The sequence below is a fragment of the Notothenia coriiceps genome, unplaced genomic scaffold (genome assembly GCF_000735185.1).
Source record: "Notothenia coriiceps isolate Sejong01 unplaced genomic scaffold, NC01 NC01_scaffold00031847, whole genome shotgun sequence".
NCBI classification, from domain to species: domain Eukaryota; kingdom Metazoa; phylum Chordata; class Actinopteri; order Perciformes; family Nototheniidae; genus Notothenia; species Notothenia coriiceps.
Window position 1 is genome coordinate 209,676 of NW_011364548.1, and position 6,212 is coordinate 215,887.

Sequence of the window (6,212 nt, forward strand, 5' to 3'; positions counted from 1 at the left end):
ACAATTAAAAGTTTTGCAGGGAAAAAGTTATTAAAGACAATACATTTTCTATTTTATTCAGTCTATTAAACAGAGACTTTAATAAACTGAAATAAAAGAGAGGGTTTTAGAGAGTCAGTTTAAACTCACACTGACATGCGGAACATGTTTCTTTACATATATTTTTTAAATACAACAACTGATGTGCAGGTGTTCAGAAGTGATCTGTTGTGTGTGGTTCTCGCACCTGTCAGCAGAGACAGATAACCTTCTCACCTCACCACGTAACAGACTTCCCAATCATCCTCACCCTCACCTCCTGTAGCGTGTGTAAGTGCACCTGGTAATGATTTCAACAAATGCTACTATCACAAGCACCACAATCAGTCAAGCAAACTGAATTGGTGAGTGTAAAATGATAGCTGAAAAACTTCAGGTGATATTCAAACTGAGTGGATATTCAGCAGCCTATTTCTAAGCGACACCACTAACATTCAGCTAGCCTGCTGAATTTAAGAAACTCAATTCAATAGCCAGATAATATCTGTAGGAAATACACAATTGTACCAGTAGATGTTTCCATCATCATTGTATGCTTTTCAAAGCATCCAAACAAACACATTTACAGTCATTATCAAGTCCTTTTAGGCACACCATGGCCCAAAGTGGCTCGCCAACTTATTAATATTTGAGGAAATTGGGTACATTTAAACATTACCATAAAACATTATGCTATTCTAAAAAGTCAGTATGAACAGGAAAATAAAAAATACGATTTTACCACAATGCACAATGCAATCAAGATGCACGCCTGATGGATCGATTAGGCACAATTTGATTATTTTCTAATTTCCCAAAGTGATATTTATGCTGCAGTGGTAATGAGATTAAAAAACAATTCTTTCTGACCTTAAATAGATCCAGTGGGTGTTCTTCGCAGTCATGCTGGAGGAAAATTCACCAAATTACCAATGAAAAATGAGCTCGTGCTGGTTGCTGGTATAACTTTGGCTGCACTCTTTATCCTGCTGCTTGTGTCGGTTTGATGCTGCTCCATACAACGCCAAATATACACATTTAGTGCCAGTATACCTTCATTATTGTATCTCAGAAAGAGCTATACATTGTGGATCAACATATAGAGTCAGTGCAGAGCCTTCCTATACTCTCTCCTTCTTTCTGTGCCAAGGAAGAGGTGTTGTTTATTTGTGGAAGAAAGTATATGTATATAAAATTAGTAAAACAGTTTGACTGCTGCTATTCTTTTGTGAACATGATCTGCCAGCATCCCAGGGCTTAACGAACACAAATCAAAAGGTCATTCAGTTCAAATGCATTTTTATCAAGAATAGATGCTGCCTTCCAATTTTACACTCAGGGTTACAATAAGGGATATGAGGTCATATAAGTGCATACAATGTTTCTGGAAGCCCAAGTGTCTCTTTTGTTTCTTAAGGATGACATGATTTCAAATGAGTAGTGCAGCATGGTATGAATGGGCAGCCTGGCACGGCACTGTGTGCCGCCTCACATAGAGGGAGGGAGGCTCATGACTGAAGACTGAAACAGTAACTGGAGTTAAGGAGGCTACAAGTCAGAGCAAAGGCAAGACATTAGCAAACGATCCCTGCTGTAGGATCTTACACTGTAGACATATGTGATAACCGCTAATGATGGTTAGTGTTCTCAATCAGGTTTCTCTCCTCTCTGTCTGGGTTGCCGTAAGTCCAGACAATAACTTTGTTGTTGCACACAAACCTTTAAATCTATACTTTTTGCAAGACCCAATCACAATAGGGATTACAGATGATTATCTGTCATATCCAATTATATTAGATCAACCCTTGTGCCTCACTTTAGAAAACCGGCTCTAAAGTTGTGGAAGACAAAAAACGTCAAAAAATGTGTCAAAGAACTGCCATAAGAATACACTATACATTAACATCATTCTCTTCTTTCACTGAGTTCAATCTTTTAAATCAAATAATACAGCTGCAATGCCTCTAGTGCTGACTATAGAAACTAGCATGTATTGCCCCCACAGGGCAAACATAAGAACACGACTCAGTCTGGTGTAACATTTAAAAGATTTACATTTTTGAGAAATGTCAAGAAAATTGTTCAATACAATAATGGTGGTCAAAAAAGTGAACCGTAACGCCTTTCAATGAGGATATTTTATCCTTAACAATATGAGTGCCTATTTTTTTGCCATACTATTTTTATAGACTTATTTAAGTAGGGTAGGTGAGGTTAAAACATGTGTAACTGTGAAATAGGTATTTGCTGATTAAAATGAAAGGATGTTATTAATTGTTAATACAAGCCTTTCCATTTCAATATTTTATTCGAGGATTTATTCGTATGCTCTTTTGAAACGTTCCCCTTCAATTTGCATTTTGGCAATTTTTGATGATTAGGAATTTGCATTTCACTTTTTATTTGAGTACTTTGATTTGAATTCTCCAAATGTCCCTTTCCATTCAAGTTGCCAGACTGTTTTTTTTAATATCAAAATGTATGTTGCTATTCTTACATTTTAATCTTCTTGGAAATATCCATGGTGTTTACTGTCTCTAAGCAAGGGAAGAGTATTGGATGTACTCTCTTTCATTTTCTTTCTTCCCCATGAATATTTTTTGCTGAGAAAATGTGTTTTCTTATTTATTCAGTTGTATGTTATGATTATTATTCTCCTCCTCACCTTTTGGAAAACACACCTAAACATGCTCTTCAATATGTTTTCCATTGATTATGAAAAAGGAAAGTAATTCAGCATCAGTATGACATTTCTTATGGTTTCAGATCTTGCCGTCTTTTGAGGGAGTCCACTGACATACACCAAATATTTACTTTTATCAACCTGAGATCATTTCTGCATGCAATCTTCCTCCACGCTCCTATCCATTTATCAACCTCTTCGTAATCTGCATTGCAATTTAGCCAAACCTGTAATGAAATCTCAAAAAGAGAATCACTTTAAAAATGCAATGGATAAAGGTAGCATTTTGCTTTTTGAAAGTTTTTGAAAGACAGTTTTCCAGGCACAGAGCATTTAATAAAAACTGCCCATTGATGCTTTTATCGCCATTCACCTGGTTGAGGTTATATTTACTTACATCCAAAGTAAAATGGCCAATTATTTAAAGTACAAACACTACAGTATCTTTCCATCTTTTAAATATTTAACATGCTTTTATCTTATCTAAGGCATTGGCCTATTACATGAATACAACAAACAGCCTTAAATATGGACTACTACACCACCTTGTGGAAATTTACAAAACGTGAGGTCAGTACATGTTTAACCACCAATATCAAGTATGTAACCTACCATAGACTGTGTAAAATAATCGGTTGTCACCCACATGGTTCTGATCAATCAAAATCACTTTTGAGCCTGTTCGAGGGTTTACACAGTGCTGAAGAGGGCCTTTAAATTATATATTTTGGTCTCTTTTTGACTAATGATGACGAGTAGGCCTTTCTTTCACATAGAACTTTTTGTCACTACATGATGTGAAAAATGTCTGGCTAATTGTGGCCCATCATGGTATTCAAAACGAAACTCCTCCATTTATAAATAGTAAAGTACAATATAGGCTGAAAAGTAGCTGACTACATCACTTCCCTGGTGGTCTAGTGGTTAGGATTCGGCGCTCTCACCGCCGCGGCCCGGGTTCGATTCCCGGTCAGGGAACTACAATTTTGGGCCTAAAGTTTCTGAATTAGCACCGAGGTCTGAAAGAAGGTAATAACTGAAGAGGCTGCTGTACCATTATACCGAAGTTCCCTTGAGAAAGATAGTCATGTGAAGCAACTTTTTTTAACACTTTTTGAACATTTTCATAGGAGTTATAGCGACATCCTCTTTTAAGGCGAGGGATGGGTTTCCAGCAAACGGCATATGATTACGTAATTGACGTAGAGCTGTTGAGGGCAGTACCGTTAACCATTATCTGAAGTCTGCTGCTCTGGGGCCTCATGTATAACGCCGTGCGTAGGATTGACGTGGGAAGGTTGCTTACGTAGTAGAAATCCGAAAAATAGGTCCATACATTTTCCCCCACTTTCCGATTCACCAAACATTGCGTACCGGCGAGGAAAGTGCGTATGGCACTTCCTACGCCTGTTTCCCTTTATAAATCACAACCGACTCGAAATGCGGTGCAGCTTTTGCGGGCTCCGCGTAACGCCCATGTTTGCCTATAAATATTCAAAGAAACGCCCTTTCATTCATTCATTTTGATTGACTGCATGGAGAAGATCGCAGGAAATGACGACAGAACAGCTAAAAAAAACATCTGACACCGTGTCAGATTTTGGTTATTTTGGGGAGGTCGAGATAAATCATATTGTTTGGTGGATGCAGTTTGAACCAGAGTAGCAGCATGGAGGTCGGATCGCCACCAAAATAAATAAATAAGTGGTCCGAAAAAGGTTAATGACAAAAAATATATAGCCTTCATCAGGCAGTGTGTTTATACCGGGGACAGGAGACACCCCCTTGATGAGAAACTGTAAGAAATGATCGGGGAATCCCTCCGGAGTGGAGTCATGACGACTGGATCTGAATTATGTTTTTGTATTTGGCGGTTTGTGTCCCAGCTGTCGATCAGCTGTGCGCAGCGTCTCCACTGCAGCCTGTGCATCTCAACCAGTCTATGATCTCAACCCCCCGCAGCAACTCTATATCCACCAGTTAAAGGAAATACAACTAATGTGTTGTGTTATATTAGCTGTACAATTTACCACATATGGTGCTCTTAGTTTCCATACCTCCTGTGTTTTACGAGCGACTTATCAAGTCTTGGCAAACGGCATAAAACATGATTAAACATGGTATTAAACATAAGGCTATATATAAAAACATGCCTCGTATCTACAACCTATAGGAAATGCACAACGGGAGTCAGTTTAGAGCGTATTCTGTCCTCTGGTTACCGCATCATTTATGAGAAAACATTTCATAACATTAACACAACACATACTTCGAGGTGTTTTTAAATAACATATCCGTATTTATTTATTTCTCCCAGTTATGTTTTTGGTGTGCACTGAGGAGTCTGCAAACAGGCGTTTGTTACATCATTTTTCAAGATTGGCTTTAATCAATGTTTGAAAAGTGAATTGCTTCATATATGATAAATGAGAGGTAAACCATTTTTATTATTGTATTCATTTCACATATTTATCCCATTCTTCCTTCTGCCAAGCGGTGTCGGCAGTTTCTCGTCTCTCCCGTTTGTGTGCTTAGTGCGTACGCATGGGGTTAGAGTTTGCGTGGGAAGCCACACGTTTTCGCCGCTCAAAGTTTGTTATTTTATAAATCGCAACATTGCGTAGAAACTGCCCGTACGCCATTTTTTGAGCATATTCCTTTATAAATGGAGGCCCTGAAGCAGTGTCAAGTTGGAGTTATGACATCATCCGTGTTCCATGACACAGGTGTTTATATTTGAGCTAAACGACGTGTCCAGAGATCCGCAAAGGTCTTCCAATGGTCGATGTGCGAGTAATCAGTGAGAGGGAGAGCATAATTCATTGTTCTGAATGAGAGCTAAACCTCTTACATGTGAAACACGTTTTGTTGAAGAAACCGTGAACAGATATCTGTGAAAAATGCGTGAAGGCATGTCAAGCGAACTTGGAGGCATACTGAAGTGTACTTTTTGTGTACTTTCGGGTTAATAATGTGGCCCTTTTTAGCAGATTAAACTAAAGGTGTGCGGCTGCTGTGTGGAGAAAGATGAGGCTGAACTTACAATGGGTTGTAATACGAGACATGTTGAACCGTTTTTGTCAACTTCATGCGCCTCAATTTACACACGGCATCTACTTGCACCGTCCTGTCCGTCCTGGGAGAGGCGATCCCTCCCTCTGTTGTCTCTCCCTGAGGTTTCTCCCATTTTTTCCCTTCTAAACTGTGGGTTTTCGTCTGGAAGTTTTTCCCCTTGTACGATGTGAGGGTTAAGGACAGAGGGTGTCGTGTTGTCCATACTGCATATTCATGTACAAACTGTGAAGACCCGACTGAGACAGAATGTAACATTTGTGATATTGGGCTATATACAATAAACATTGATTGATTGATTCGAGCGTAGGCATTCTGTTTAATTATTTTGCTTTAATTTTTTTTTTTCAAGGCTACGAGATGTTTTCCTACGTTTCTCATCGAAAAAAAAGCCCTCAGGAATGTGGACTTTGGGAATTGATGGCAGGTTTAAAAGAAA

General features: G+C 38.7%; 1 protein-coding gene and 1 non-coding gene across 2 annotated transcripts in view; one reads left to right on the forward strand and one right to left on the reverse strand.

The window, feature by feature from the left end:
- The window catches only part of LOC104960339 (glutamate receptor ionotropic, kainate 5-like), a 19,389-nt gene that overhangs the window by 10,587 nt on the left and 2,590 nt on the right, over nt 1–6,212 (reverse strand). The window lies entirely within an intron of this gene.
- On the forward strand, nt 3,608–3,679 carry trnae-cuc (transfer RNA glutamic acid (anticodon CUC)). Its single transcript has one exon. It is a non-coding gene; the product is annotated as a tRNA-Glu (tRNA).